Consider the following 16639-nt stretch of genomic DNA (forward strand, 5'->3'; position numbering starts at 1 on the left):
CCCTCGCTGAAATTATATTTTGCAGCTTTGCAACTTTCCCATCAATGTAAACAAAACTGTTGGCCTGGTCCAGTTTAAGAGTGTAAGAGCAGGCTTTTTTTTTCTTTGTACTGTGAAGATCCATGAAAACATTCAGGTAGAGGTCCAGCCATGTGTTGTTTTCTGAGCAGTGGTGGGTTGTTTTTCTGCTTTTTTTTGCTGCAGCTTTGCATTTCTGAGAACCTTCTCACAATTTCACTCAGTGGACATGTAGGTTTCCGCAGGAGTCTCTTCAGCTTGTTAAGGTGATCCTCATACTGGAAAGCACTGAAGTTGTCGAGGACACCATGGTGTTTTGCATCTTCTGCAAGATGTACAAGACAGTGGATGTTGTAGGACAGGAATTTGGGGCCGTATAGCTGTCCAAAGTGTGTGACAAAAAGTCGCAGAATATCATTGGCATAGTCGATGTGATCACCAATTAGGCTGTTATTGCACAAGATGAAGATTCCCACAAAAAACAGCAGGAAGTTTTTGTACACCTCCGTGCTGAGTAGGTCTTTCAGCATAACAGGGCCTGTGTACAATAAAAACTGTCTAAACTCGGTCGCCTCCATCGATCTATTTCCCTCACTGCCCTTGGTTTGCGCGCAAATTCCATAGGCACATTTTTTTTGGCACCAACCAACCTTTCTGTCAGCACAGTGGCTTGAAATCCTGACAGCCTGCAAGTTAGAGGACCCAGTCGAAGCCACAAGTGGAGAAGCCGCCTCATGACACCAAGGCACACAAGGTGCATGTAATCAAGGGGGAATCCAGAGACCATATCCAAGGATGTTTCTTCTAGTGGTGAGATGCCATGGTGGTGATCTGGATCAGTCTTATTTCTGAAGTTGTCATTATTTCTAAGAGGCATGTCATTTCTAGGGAATGTCATCCTGTTCTCCAGGTGCACACCATCCTGAATGCACTTTTCGCATCCATGGTAGCCTGCATGGCCCTTCACTTTTTTCAGAAATGCACGTGCAGGTGCGTCGCAAATCATTGAGGTAAGCTGTAAAGTTAACTTGAGTCCTTCAAATTCAAAACCATGACTTAAGTCTTTTATTTCACAGATGAAGTCCTCAAGATACTCATCCAGTGAGCTTGGTTTACTATCACCACAAAATAAACCTATTGTCACAGGTTCCTCCTGCACCAAATGTTGCACAGTTACAAGAATGGGCCAGAATTGAGTTGCTGAACTCTTGTAGAGAGGCAGACCATCGATGCTCACCTGGAGCCTCAAATTGCTCACATTCCGCAAAATGTCCATGTTGTTGTAGAGTACACCTGAAATGGATTCCAGTAGACCAAAATGATAGTACTGGCCACCAGCCTTGTTTTGGACTTCAGTTCTATTTGAACGCACTGTTCCTAATAGTGTCCTGGCATCTTTTGGCAGATTCAGATCATGCTTGCGGAGGATATTAAGTAATGAATTTAGTGCCACATGTGTTATTTGATGTTCTGTTGCCCAGGTTGCCAAGTCATCATTAAAGGAATTTGGATGCAGTTCAGAATCTGTGTCTGAGTCTGTGTCAGATTCACTGCTATGTGAAGCACTTGCCATGGTGACACATTCAGGCTCATCAATATGGGACAAACCGTCCATAAAGTCATTGTTGTCATCAGCTGTTCCATGTTCCATGATGATGGTAGTGATGCTTCCATTGACTGGAGTTGTTTGCCCACCTTAGCCTTGGCTTTTCTTCGCAATGTCCAGTAAGATGGTTTTTTGCAATCCATGGTACTGTGATATTAACACAAACAGAAAATGCAGTGCACTAACCTGATAAGCCAAATGCAGTGGTTCTCAACTCAAGTTTTGGAAGACCCTTGCATTGCACATTTTGGATGTCTTTTACATGTGGTTTAACTCATCATATAATAGAATCCCCTTAACCCAACAGAGCATGCTAGATGAGACGGACATCCAGAATGTGTAGTGTTATAGGTCCCCAAGATTGGAATTCAGAACCAATGTTTAATATGCGTGACAATGCGTAATGTCTAATAATTCTGTCACAATAAATACACATACCTTGGTTTTGATCAAGTGTGAACTGTGGATATCGTTGAGTGAGTGTGGTTGACTGTAGAGAACTTTCTGTGATTGGGGAAGCAATATAACAGGTAATGTAAGTTTTGTCGTTGTGTTTAAAGTATTGGATCTAAATGTTTGCCTAGAAATAGCATGCAAAAGCTTAATAAATATGTGTGGTCACTTATTTTAGATAGTTTATCCATTTAATTCAACTAGTTGAAAATTTTTCTCTAATTCCAACCAGATGATAATTGTTGGATGAGGGTTGGAACTAAACTCATAAGAATGGCTAAAATGTCAATATTGAAAGTAAAAATATAAATTTGATCTGCCCAAAATTTAATGACATGAGTAGGGATATACCGGTATCAGATTTTCATGTTGCGATTAATTACTAATGCTTTATCACGGTATACGGTATTATCACAATATTGAAATTTAGTATTAAAAAATGGTTATAATGCATTATAACAGGTTTAAAAACTTTTTTTCGTAAAAAGAAAAACTGAATATTTAAATAAAAATACAATAAAGCAATACAGAAAACTATATAAAGTTAAGGTTTTACACAGATTAAAGTGCAAAAGAACTATAAAGACCAATAGGTATTACGGTTGCACTTTTTTTACAGTACGTGTACTAACACGTACTTATAGTGTACTTAGATAACAAAAATAACAATTTATTTCAACTGCTATTCTTCCCGAGTTACATCTTTTGCCATTTTGGAGAGTACCCAAGAGCGTAATCGATGTAATCAGCACATGAACATGCATAATTAGCATTCATGTCAGCGTGCGTATGTAAGAATTGTTGAATACATTGTTATTTTTGTTTTCTTTGCAAAACTGAAGTTGAGCCACTGATGCCACATGGACTGTTTTACCCATGTCTTTACTGCGTTTCTGGACCTGCATTACAGTTGAGTTGTTGTCTACGGGAGGGTCAGAGAGCTGTCAGATTTCATCGAAAAATATTAATTTGTGTTTCGAAAATAGAAATGACGTGGAGGCTGAGTAATTAATGACAGATTTAAAATTTTTGGGTGAACTATCCCTTTAAAAATGTGAATTCCTGATATCAAAAATCAATTGTTATGATGAAACTGGCAAATCAGAGATGCAGGATGCTAGTATTTATGTATGTAAGAATCTCTTTACTAACTTGCTGCATGATGTTGTTGTAATTGAACTAAACCCAAATACTGGGTGGTCATTTAAAATATATACTTACAAAGTCAAAGACGTTCTCAAGATGTGGCTCTTAAAAGAGCCGTTGTGGTGTATGTAGCTGCTGTAGACAAACAAAAAAAAGAGAAAATGAAGAATGCATTTAAATGAGATGTCTGTACACATTAAAATGTTTTTACTTTCATCAGTGATTATTGATTAATTAGGATGTTATGATGAATCTGGCAAATCAGATGCAGGATGCTAGTTTTGTTTCCATTTCATTCACACATGCATTTAATATATATATTTTTTATTCCTTTATTTATGTATTCCTTTAATGTCTTCATTAAGACATTACTAACATGCTGCATGATGTTGTTGTAATTGATCTAAACCCAAATAATGGGTGGTCATTTAAAATATTAACTTACAAAGTCAAAGACGTTCTCAAGATGTGGCTCTTAAAAGAGCCGTTGTGGTGTATGTAGCTGCTGTAGACAAACAAAAAAAGAGAGAAAAAGAAGAACGCATACGAGTGAGATATGTCTGTACACATTAAAATGTTTTCACTTTCATCAGTGATTATTGATTAAACATGTTGTGATAAATCTGGCAAATAAGAAATGACATTGACTCCACTTACAACAATAAGACGGCAATCGACACTGAAAAAGAGAGAGAAGATAATATCACTGGAGGTTACTCTATTAAATCCCAAAGTTTATAAAGTCTCTGATGGATATGTATAATATTATTTGATAAAGCATGATAAGAAGAAGAATGCAGAGCGATGTTTCTGATGAGACCTTACAGCCCACTAACAAATAAGCCACGGTAAAAATGCATTTTCATTCTAGAGAATCACCGATTTCTATAAAGGTGTCAAGGCTTATGAGTTCTCTCTCTTTCTCTCTCTCGCTTTCGCCCTCGCTCTAAGTGCACGCGCCAGCGTGTTAGAGAGAGGGTTTACGCGCTCGCAGTTAAACCTGACAACGCACTACTTTCCATACAATTGTGAATAATGAAGATATTATTAAGAATAATTGTATGATTGGTCTCTTAAAGTAACGTTAACATGACATAACTCTAAAATGAAAGAGCGTCTCTCAAACGGAGCGGATTGGCTCTATCAGCAATGACGTCACACGGATGTAACGGCATTTCGGTGTTTAACGGCGCTGATGAGCGGACTGTAACGATATATTAAACGACGGAAAATCGTCTTTGTGAAATGTGATACATTTAACGGAAAAGAAAAATTTATATTAAGTCCAATTTTTATTACAATTTAACTGGTTTCTAAGTGAAAACCCCTGCTATTTATTTTAGTAGTATAACCCTCAGAAAAACGAACTGTTCCCTCAGACAGATTGTTATTATAATTAAAATGTATTACTTTCTTTCTTCATAGTTTTAAATGTCCTTTACTTTTGTTGTCGGTCCATACTTTTAAAAAGTCATTTAACTAAATAGTTTAAGTAAAAAGTAATTTACCTCAGGAAAACGCACTGCTGGGGATGTCACTCAAAGTGGAGTCAGGCTGTGCGCGCGGTGGGCACAGACCCCGGCTTATATAAGCCCGCTGCCCGGTTTCGCGGGCTTGGCACGCGAGTAAGAATTTAAGTTTTAAGAAAAAAATATATATATTTTTTTTATGTACAATGATATAATGACACACTGCGTTAACTTTGCATTAATAATAATAATAATGATAATAGTGTTTTCCTATTATATTCAAAGCAATGGTGTTACCAAAAATATAAGACATATACGCTGCGTCCGAAATCGCATACTGCGTACTGGGTACTACATTTGAATTTGAACGTACTACTCGACCGTTAGAAAAGTACGTTCTATATAGTATGAATGTGGGTAGTATGAATGGAATTCGGACGTACTACATCCGCCATATTGACATTGTCACGTGACAATGACACGTGTTTTTCGTTATTCTTACCGCTTTCGTCTGCGTTTTTACGTCGTTTGAATTAACAATTCAGATCATGCCTTCGTTGACAGCTTGTAAATCCTTTACTAAATATAAATTTAGCTTTTAATTTTCTACCACAGAATAACAGCAGCTACATCTGTGAACAGAATGACAGCCTGATTTTATGTAAGGATATAAAGTAATTTATTGTAATAAATAAATACAAATAAAATTACACAAAAGGAACATAAATTAATTAATAAACTTGAAAGAATGCTTAGACAAATACACACACACATATATACACATATATACACATAAATACATTATAGAAATATACACACAAACACACACACACACACACACACATATATACACACATCTGATATATATATAGATATATCAGCAAAAATGTGTAACCCATTGAAATTTTATTCTAAAAAACAAAAACTACATATTTACAGACTGCGAACAGCATCATACAGGCTGCTGTCAATGGCCTTTGACATCCAAGAGTTGCATAACATTGTGCACAGAATGAGCAGGTCAGTCATGGGGATTTTGAAGAGACTGATTGCCTTCTCCACCACAGATGAGCTGGAGGCAGTGGAAGCAGCTTTTCTTCTGGTAGCTGGCACAATAGATGGCTGTCACATACAAATTGAACCTCCAGCAAGTGAAGCCCAATGTTATTTCAACAGGAAGCGGTTTCATTCTGTTCAGTTGCAGGTCGCCACCAGGGGAAGTACCTTGATATGTTTGTTGAGTGTCCCGGGTCTGTGTATGATGCCAGGTTGCTGAAGAACAGCCCTATTTACACTGGAGGCCTGTATCCACCTGCAGGAAAACACATCCTGGGAGATGGTGGGTATCCTTGTTTGAGTGCACACATCTGCCTCATCACTCCATACAGAGAGCCTGAACAGAATCCTGCACAGCTTTGATTCAACACCAATGATGCTCGTGCACAGAACATTGTTGAGAGAGCCTTCAGGATGATGAAGACAAGCTGTGCTCCATCTTCTTCTTCTTCAAGGCCCTGGAAGTGAGTCCTGTCTTTGTGCAGATGTTGTTGCATGCTGTGTAGTGCTCCACAACCTCCGTCTTCTGAATGAGGACATTGCGGATCCACAAATTGTAGAGGATCATGACGATGATACACTGGAACCTCAAAACACAGAAGCCAGCACAGGAGAGCATGTGTGTGACAATCTGAGCACAGCTGTGTCACACCAGACGACCGTGTGCAGCTCTTCAAGAGCAGGATTTCCCTGTAGGACAATTGAACAGGTTAAGACTCTGCAAATCACGTCATGTTCTCATAGTGCTATTGTTTAAGCTTCTGTAAGTTATGAAGGTAATTTTAAGACTGTCAAATCGAGATATACATATATTAGTTATTTAAGAAATATATATATATATATATATATATACTATAAAATCACATAAATATGTATAAATACACATGTAAATAGTTAAATTTAAACGTGTGTGTATTTATATATACACATAAATATATTACACTCATAACTGGGAATTAATATTACAGTTATTTGAAAATCTAGCAACATATCACATAACATATCATACCAACATATTTACAAGTTTAATTTTACAATTGTATTACTGTATCCCTGGGGTAAATTTTAGATTTCCACTGTTTTTCACTCATTTTTGATACCCAAATTTAGAGTCCTCATCTTGTACACATACAGTTACTGAACTGAAGCTGCTGAAGTTTATTTTCCTGACATTATTATAGAAACGTCTTAAGAAATTCCCTTTTGGTGTTGCTTTAAGCTCTATTATACTACTTTATGAAAATGTTAATGTGGTTTTGTCTGAAGCTTTGTGCTCTTATCCATGTAGAAATGAAAAATAAATAAATAAATAGAGAGAATAATTTTAAATGTGACTTGGTGTATGGGTATTTCTCTAAAGTGTGACACCCATTCTCAAGACAACATTCTTCAGATGTTAAGATGTTGCTTGTTTAAAAAACAACTGGAAACTGCTGCAAAATCAGTGTGCACACAACTGCTACAAAAGTTATTTGCTATTAAGCACTTTGCAACTGACAAAATAGCAACTGGAAATACCTGGAAATTCATATTATAATAAAAAACAGCATAAATCATTGATGATCCTAACATAAATACATGTAAAGAGTGTGTGTAGTTAAGATTAAATTTAATTTATATACTTACTGAATTATGCTTTCCAGTGAGTAGGGTTTGATCAGTCTCTGTAACATCAGAACAGGATTTACACATTACTGATGATTTATGATCAAACTGAGGCACCTATTAAGTTAAGTTAAGGTATCCAACAATTTTTATCAACACTAGTAAAATGTAAATTAACTCGTTAAATTTGTTTAACTTTATCTCATTAAATTACTTAACGAGCCGTCTGTAGAAAGCAGCATTAACAAGCTGATCGATAATGATTATTAAACATGTTTTTAAACTCAATTTACAAAATAGTCTCATCAGTTTACAATGTGTAAAACTTTAACAAGTCAGTCGTTTCCTTGGATTATGTTAAACAAGTAACGTTACACTTTAACCACAATGAACAGCGTTTACATCCATAAGGTACTTACACTTCAAAACAGCGGCGTCACGATTTTCCGTTATTTTCGAATATGAGTATGACGAGTCCTCTCCCGTGGCCTCATGGGATAGAGTAGTGCCCATCCTATGCATACTACGGAATTCGGGCGGAAGTAGTAGGCCATCCGGGTACATTTCGCCTACTGTTTTTCGAATACTAAGAATTCGGACATACTACTGGCTTCGCATACTGTTTTCGCCTACTATATAGTATGGAAGTATGCGATTTCGGATGCGACCTATAATTTTTTGTTTTGTTTTAATTCTTTCTTTTCCTCCCAGTCTGAGAGTTCCTCTTTGTTAAATATAATTGGGCAACCCCATAGGTGGCGATGTACGCGCGCGAGTCGCCAATGAGCCAAGGGATGAAGAAGTCGTCAGGGCAAGTTGTGGTGGAGTGATGGTTGAGAGGTAAAGTACGAAAGGTGGAAATGTATAGTTTTATGATAGTATGTTTGCCATTGGCGGGATTGTTGAACGATTTTTAATAGTTTACTAATTTTAAACAGTTTTACCCGATCATATGTTGAAGCAACGCGTTTTGCAACCAACCGCGGTGCACGTTCAGTTAGCAACAAACATAACATTTGATCCCAAATCAACTCCGATACACGTCACGTTAAACGCATAGTAAAATTTAAAAAATCAAATATTATTTTATGCTCTATAATTGTTAGAAATGTAAATGTATGCAATACTATAAATCCATAAAATTCCAAACCCTTGTGACCTTAAGATATGCATGTGCACATTATGCAGAAAGTTTTTCGCTCAGCCTTGTGCAATATAGAGAATAATCATAATAATAATGATATTTATTGCCTTTTGCTATGAAAGGGACATTTTCTAGAACATTTCTTAATGAAGACATTGTAATTTAAAAATAAAAACTAGCATCCTGCATCTTTGATTGCCAGATTCATCATAACACGCATAAATATAAACAAAAAGACTCAAGATATAGCTCTTTAAAAAACCTGTGTTTGTGATAATGTCATATAGTTAGTTAAAAATTGCTTTGATTTATAGGGATTTAATTTAGTGACTTTACCATTTGTTTTAATGATGTTTATTTACAGTGCAATCTATTCTGCTTACCCGACTCATGCAGACTTCTGTCCTGATGTTTGGCTGTAGTCCTTCCATCATCCACTCTTCTGCAACCGGTCTATTTATGGAGACCACCATGATCTAATCTATACAGATCTAGTTGTCTCTTCTCCCACAAACTCCTCTTTTTTTTTTTTTTTTGATAGGGACAATGCTCATTGATCAACAGACAAGTTATTTGCTGTAAACAAGCCAGAGTTAGCTACAAGTGCTAGTTTCCATCTGTTGTCCCTAGCCAGATCTTAACAGGCACCCTAAAATACAAAAGTCAATAAAGATACACTAAAATACAGTAGCAATGTAATAAATACAGCAGAAATTTTAAAACAATATGGGCATACTCTCAAACAGACAATATGTTGTTCACATCATCAACCCTCAACTTAATTACAGTATAAAGTAGATACAGTATATGAACAAATAATAAAAAAATATACATACATACATACATACATACATACACATATACACACACATATATATATACATATATATACATACACATACATATATATATATATACATACACACATACATACATGTTCATAAACTTAAACATTTGGTGTATGGTTACAATTATAATTATCCCTAATCCAAGATTTAAGCTGGTTTTTAAAAGAGGAGAGACTATTACACTCCCTTAACTCATTGGGTAGGCTATTCCAAAAAATTGTAGCTCTGACAGAAAAGGCTGTATTTCCAATCCTACTTTTTCTATATTGAACTATGCAGTCCCCTCTGGTGGTTGCTCTGGTTACTCTATTGACCCTATCTTTCTGTTTTATAAACTGGCACAGTGGTGGTGGAGCAAGCCCACGGAGTACCTTAAAGACAAGACATGCGTCAGCAAAGTGTCTGAAGTTTTCAAAGCTAAACATATTGTGTTTTTTGATTATGTGACAATGATGATAGCTATTAGCCTTACAGTCCAATGTCTTTAATGCCTGTTTATAGAGTGACTCCAATGGTTGCAATGTTGTTTTATTGGCTTGCGACCAGCTTGTTAAACAATAAGAAAAATGTGATAAGATCATCGCATGCAAGAAAAGCTTTGCAGCCTTCAATGTTAGATATGATCTTATATGCTTAAAATTTGCAAGATTAAATTTAACAATATTGGCAACCTTTTTTGTATGCTTTTTAAAGGAGAGTTGTGAGTCTAGGATGATTCCCAGATATTTAAAGTCAGATACCACTCTAACCTTATCTTGGTTAACAATTACCTCAGGGTCATAAGTCACAGTAGTTTGTTTTGTAAAATACATACATACTGTTTTACTTATGTTCAGATGTAAGCATGAATTAGTTAGCCATATGGATACCTTGCTCATGGCCTCAGTCAGTTGGTGTGCAGCTTGTTGTTTATTTTTAGCATGCACGTAGAGGACTGTGTCATCTGCATACATTTGTAAATGTACAGATGGACAAACAGTGGGCAGGTCATTTATATAGAGACTGAACAAAAGGGGGCCCAGTATAGATCCTTGAGGGACACCTATTCTAGAGTTTAGATATGTGGATTGAGTGTTGTTAATGCGTGTGCTTTGTTTTCTGTCAGTTAAATATGATTTCATCCATTTAATTGCATTCCCACAGAAATTAAAGTAGGATAATTTTGACAAAAGAACGTCATGATCGACGGTGTCAAATGCTTTTTTGAAATCTAAAAATATTGCACCCACCACGCCTCCTTTATCTAGATTCATTTTGATGTTCTCGATAAAAAAGCAGTTGGCTGTTTCCGTGGAGTGATTACTTCGAAAGCCAACACCATTGGGTGCAGTGGTGTATGGCCTTTACTAAGATGAGCAGTCAGCTGTTTCGCCACCCATTTCTCTACTACCTTGGATATTACAGGTAGTATACTGATGGGCCTATAGTTCTCTACTAGTGTTTTATCACCGGCCTTGAAAATGGGGGTTACCACGGCTGTTTTCCAGGAACTTGGGAAAATACCTTGTTTAATTGATAAATTGATTAAATGTGTAAGAGGTATAATTAAAGACTGTTTATGAGTTTTAAAAAAATACAAAATCAAGACCAAAAGCATCTTTAGCTTTTGAGTTCCTTAGTGAATTTATGGTATTCTCTACCTCAAGTTCACTAATTTCCTCAATTCTAAAAACTGGTTTGTCATTATCAATAGGAATGCTCACTATATTACTAGTAATGCACTTCTGTGCCAGTTCCTCAACTGATTGGATAAAAAATTTGTTAAAAGTGCTTGCTATAATATCTTCTTCTCTGGTTATGATTCCATTTAATTTCAGTTCAAGTGCCGGTGCGCAGTGCTGAGTATCTTTACCAATTAATTTATTAAGATTGTTCCAGATTAATTTCCCATCTCCCTTTGCATCATCAATTACTTTTATATAGAAATCTGCTTTAGCTTTCCTTATGTTCCTTACTACTCTATTTCTGAGGGATGTATAGCTATACCAGTCACTTCTGAGTCCTGACTTAAGTGCAATCTTTAGTGAGGAGTCTCTGTCCCTCATCTGTTTCCAGAGAGCCTCATTGAGCCAAGGTTGAGAATTTTTCTGTCTTGGTCTGTGTGACATTCTTCTGTTATATAAGGATATTATAGTATTAATAGTGCTTGAAAACATATTGCAACTGTTCTCTATATCTTCAATAACCAGAAGATCAGTCCAGTCGATATCATTTAAGGCAGATTTGAATTTGTCCATATCATTTTTAGGAATACTCAATTGATGTTGTTTCACTATGATTGTTTTCTTAAAACGTTTTTTGGTGAGTTTCCTTCCTAATAGTGTTATATTATGGTCAGATAAACCTGTTAATAAATTGTATGATTTTGTTATCCTTTCCGGTCTGTTTGTAAACATTAAGTCAATTTGCGTCTGAGAGGAGTGAGTGATGCGGGTGGGACCAAGAACTAACTGGGTGAGATCAAATTTGTCTGTTATATCTTTAAGTTTTTTCCGATCAATTTTATTTTCCCAGTTTATATTAAAATCACCCATTAAAATTAACTCCTTTCTTTCTTGACATTGTTTTAACAGTTTGTGTAAATTATCATAAAAAGCAATGGTAGATGAAGGAGGACGATAAAAACAAATTAAAATAAATGACATTTCAGGGGATAGCCAAACGTTCAGTCCAAGGCATTCAATATCTAATCCAGGCGACCATTCAATCAGATTACATTTGATTGTGTCTTTCACATAGATTAACACGCCTCCCCCTCGCCCTTTGTCTCTGTCCTTTCTGAAAACATTGTATCCAGATACATTAAAAGCAGCCTCTGGGGAATATTTACTTAACCACGTTTCCGAGACACCAAGAAAATCCAGGTTGGAATTATTTAGTAGATGTTCCATTTGATCGCTCTTTGAGACCATACTACGGACATTAATATGTCCGCCTAATAATCCCCTTGGTTTGGAGCGTGGGTCCCATAGAATTTTTGCCTGGTTTAAAGTTTTAAAAAATTTAAACTTACGATGTTTCCTGATAGCTGGATTGAGATCAGTAAGTTTTCGTTTATCACGAATAGGCCGCATTACCGGTGTAGAGATCCCCAGCATCGGAGACATGAATGATGAAAGCTTACCACTGGCATGCGTCAAAGTTGTGAAGTGTTCCTCACGTGTCGCTCCGTGTAAGGTGGAATCCAAACCGGAGGCCACACATGGATTCAGCGCATCCAGGGAAGACCGCAGCATGCCGTCCACCTGTGCCATCCACGAGCACCCGCGTGATCCTCGGCTTCCTCCCACGTTCAGACTCCGACTGCGGCCGTTGTCCCACCGGTAATCCAGGGCAGGTCCCAGGCGACAGCCGTGCGCGTCCATGGAGAGGACGGCGTCACCAATACCGGCTCCGTGCGGACCAGGGTTAGGCTCTACATCTCCAGCCAAGAGAAGGATAGTCAACAGCAAAAGAATATCCTGGTAGGGCCGTCTTGATTTTATTTTCCTTCGGGAACCTGTATGATTTGGCAGGGTAGCTTGGCCTTTGTTTAGCAGAGCTTCGTAAATAGTATGTTGGCTCGATGCGTTTGGACTGCGTTTAGACTTTCCAAGCCCAGCTGAACCGGCACAACAACATCGCACAGACAGTAGGAGTAGCACAACGACTAAACTTGCTACAAACAGACTTTTTGTGATCGTAGCACTTTGCCTTGATTGTATGAGATGGCGTGAGCCAGTTTTATACGAAAAATAGTGTTTTGCGTGGTTGGTAGCATTGTTTGCGTATACGGCGACAGCAGCACCTGTCCGCATGCGTCCTGCCATGATCTATTCACTATCTATATTTCAGGTATATATTTTTTGTTGTTGTTTGTTGTTAAATTTTTTTTTTAATTTTTTTTAAATTTGTTAAATTTAAAAACTTCCATTGAGTACCATTAGACCACTCAAGAAGAATTACCTTATATAACCAAGATTTAATGTTGTAAAGCAGATTTTGAGCGGATCTCCTTCATTCTGCCACCAGCTCACCAGAACCTCAGGATGCACCAGCTGTGGATATTACAGGCCAAACTTTGGGTGAGGATCTTTCTCCCACTGTTCACCACCAAACCTCTTCCTATATGTAAACAGTTGTTTAGCACACTGTTGTCTATATTTGAATGGTTAATTTTTAGGCTGCAACCAATTATCTTAATCAAATAATGTTTTAGATTAATTTGATAAAATGTCACATTTTATTTTCTTTATATATTAAAAAGGCAAGTTATTCCACAACATTTCCAGTCTTCAGAGAATGCAAATTGAAGAACAAATATGTTTGGAATGTAGGATATGTGATAGACCATGAAAAAAATAAAACATAAATTATAAAATAAAGTTTGTCCGGAGTTGAAAAGCAGAAGCCAGTTTAACCTAATTAATTATTATTATTTTTTTAAAAGTAAAGAAAACAAAAGGACAAACTTTTACTACTCATAGGTAGGCTATGTTCACACCTTCACTGTTTGGGAGTAACAACTGCATCTACTTACAGATGTGAGTCTCAATGTTCTCTACACACAACTGCTTACAATAGTGTTTCGATTGCTGTCTGTGTGAACAAGTAACTATATGAACAAGTAACTAAAGTCAAGCAGTATTTAAATTGTATTTATTTACAGAGGTATATGAAGTCACACTTGTCTGTTTGTGAAGATGTTGTGCAGCGCAAATCCATGAATGAATGTTCTGAAGTGAGTTAAACTTCAACAGATATCCCCTGCTCAGGGTGTAGGGAGCAATGAACACTTTGTAGGGACCATGCTAATGGGAACACAGGTTATGCACGGAGCTCTCTTCTAACCAGCTGATTATCTGAATCAAAAAGAGAGACTTACAAAAATATGTGGAGCTGGTGGGCACGAGGACTGGAATTGAGAACCGCTGCTCTAATTAAAGCAAAGTAGTATAGTAAAGTATTATCAAAGATGGCGACATCCATACAACTAAAAGTCTTATCACAGTTGATAAGAAAATGCTTCAGTAAAGAAATATTGTTTGCAGTTTGCTCTGACAGATGCTTTGACAGATGTGTGTGGACCTGAGTCATGTTTCTCCAGAGCACAACTTACATTTGATGGTAGAGTCCTTGTCTCATTTTGGAAATAATTGAAGAGAATAGGAGTGCAATGATTCTGACTAAAATTTACATTGTACTAAAATATTTATTTTAAATGTAGGTTTAATATTCTATGTTATATTTATGAGAGCATTAAATGGGGTATACATGTAATTACTACAGTTACTACTCGTAAAACAATTGCTATGTTAATTTACTATATTCAGAATATACGTGTATATTAACGTGAATAGATGTTCCCCATAACAGTGAACATTTAATGGGTGTTTTGTTTTTAGGATTTTTAATATGTTTTATGCTTTAAAATGGCAAGCAAAGAGTTTTTTGTTTTACAATGTCATGTTTGTATTTTAACCCTTTTTTTGGCTAATGTGTAGCACAACTTACATAAATACATTCATTATATTTGTTTTCTTTGACTTCAGTTTTCACATTGTTTGGAGGACAAAATCGGAAAGGATGTAGGGGCCCACAGTTTGGGCACACATACACAGTTCAGCTTTGGGTTTGTTGCTCTTTGCTATTTAATGTATGGTAGTCAGAACTTTGTTCAGTTTTATTCATTACTGTCAGCTTTCACAGCAATACTGCTAAATGAGCAATTATCTCTATTAAACATGGACCTTAAAGGGATGGTTCACCCAAAAACATTATTCAAATAAATATTGTGACAATCGTGTTCATGAATCTGATTTCAGTGGCACAGCTGTAGTATCTAGTAAAGAGGTTGCTGACAGTATTGTGCGCATTGTACATGATGTTCACTGCCCAGTATTGTATTATTGTTTACACAGTAAGTTTTCAGTAACATTATTTCCTTATAAAATGCTTTAACATTTTTTTTCCTCTTCTTTTCTCCACCAGACACCCTAGGACAACATCCTTAGCACAGATCTACCTATAGCCCTCCATCATTCCCACATCCATCTTGCAACAGTTTCATTAAGTGCAGTCCATAACCAGTTCACGGTCTACACCTTGTCCATTGCAAATGTTATGGATTATTCTAATAGAGATCTTTCTATTATTTTTTTGAGACTGTTATTATGTACTCTGTTATGTTGTGAATAAAGTCAACCCCCCCGCCCCCCCCACCTCGATGCTTTCAGCAGTTAATACATTAAAGTGTGTCCTTAATGTTTTATTATTTAAAGATTGTTTTAAAGTTTATTACAGGCTCAGTTTATTTTTTTTCACTAGAAAATAGTGTTGTATTACCTGTCATAATCAAGTATGAGACGTTTGTCAGTATCATTAATTCTGAGGCAATATGAATCAAATTAACATTTGTATAGGGTTTTCATCTGAAGGCTTCCTCATTCAGTTAAACATCAAGGGTTTTCTTTGCCTTTATCACCTTTAACTTTCTCATTGGAAATTGTGAGCATCATTATTTGGAAGAAAATAAGAATATGAAAATGGCTTTGGATTTCAATGTATTGCATGGAATCAAAGAACCACACAAACCTTTGACCTTCATACAGACATGGTATAAATTAAAGTGTTACTCAAATTATCAAGCTTGTAATGTTAAAAATACACTTGACTGCTGTCTAGAAATTCTAAACAGCAGTCAAGTGTGGTAGGCTACAAGGTTTAATTTGTGCTTTCTACAAGATGACAGATAAGTAATATTAACCAATGATATCGCAAGTAAAATTACAGTTAGCTTGAAACGAGTCACTTTAAATAAGAAACTGGGCTGACATTTTTTGCATGTATTTTTGTCTACGGAGGGATCAAGCAAACAAAGGTTGTGCATGATCGGCTGCAAAAGATAGTTCGTGTTTATGTGTGTTTATAGTTATGGTTGTATTTGTATTTGATTATAAATACATGTGTCTAGTTGGACGCGAGCGGCGCGATGCAACGCAATAAGATAATCACTGATATCGCCTAAACACAAGCGGGCGAATTGACAAATCCCCGTCAGGAAAATGATTCCTCGTTATATTTCTGGCATAGCTCTTTGCAACAACGGTCGCGTCTGTATGACATGGTAGTGCTTCAAAAACTAGTTTTCCTCATTTATCTGCTTGCTCCGATCGGCGCTGCGTGGCAGCACGTAATTTCAAATGTTGAAGATTCATCGTATAGACGTCGTATAGACGTAAAGAAGACGGCTCATTAACAGCTAAAAACATTCGATCGAATGCGATGTTCACCAGATGCTACGATCTTTCAAAGA

The 16639-nt window shown here is 36.6% G+C and overlaps 1 protein-coding gene and 2 long non-coding RNA genes across 3 annotated transcripts in view; all 3 read left to right on the top strand.

The window, feature by feature from the left end:
- LOC132161292 (uncharacterized) overlaps positions 1-16639 on the top strand; it is a 329747-nt gene that overhangs the window by 217915 nt on the left and 95193 nt on the right. The gene's annotated exons all lie outside the window — the stretch shown is intronic.
- LOC132161290 (uncharacterized) overlaps positions 1-16639 on the top strand; it is a 169934-nt gene that overhangs the window by 134662 nt on the left and 18633 nt on the right. The gene's annotated exons all lie outside the window — the stretch shown is intronic.
- LOC132161289 (uncharacterized) lies at positions 13377-15529 on the top strand. Its single transcript, XR_009438112.1, has 2 exons — positions 13377-13409; positions 15316-15529. It is a non-coding gene; the product is annotated as an uncharacterized LOC132161289 (long non-coding RNA).

Source organism: Carassius carassius, chromosome 17, assembly GCF_963082965.1.
Source record: "Carassius carassius chromosome 17, fCarCar2.1, whole genome shotgun sequence".
NCBI lineage: Eukaryota > Metazoa > Chordata > Actinopteri > Cypriniformes > Cyprinidae > Carassius > Carassius carassius.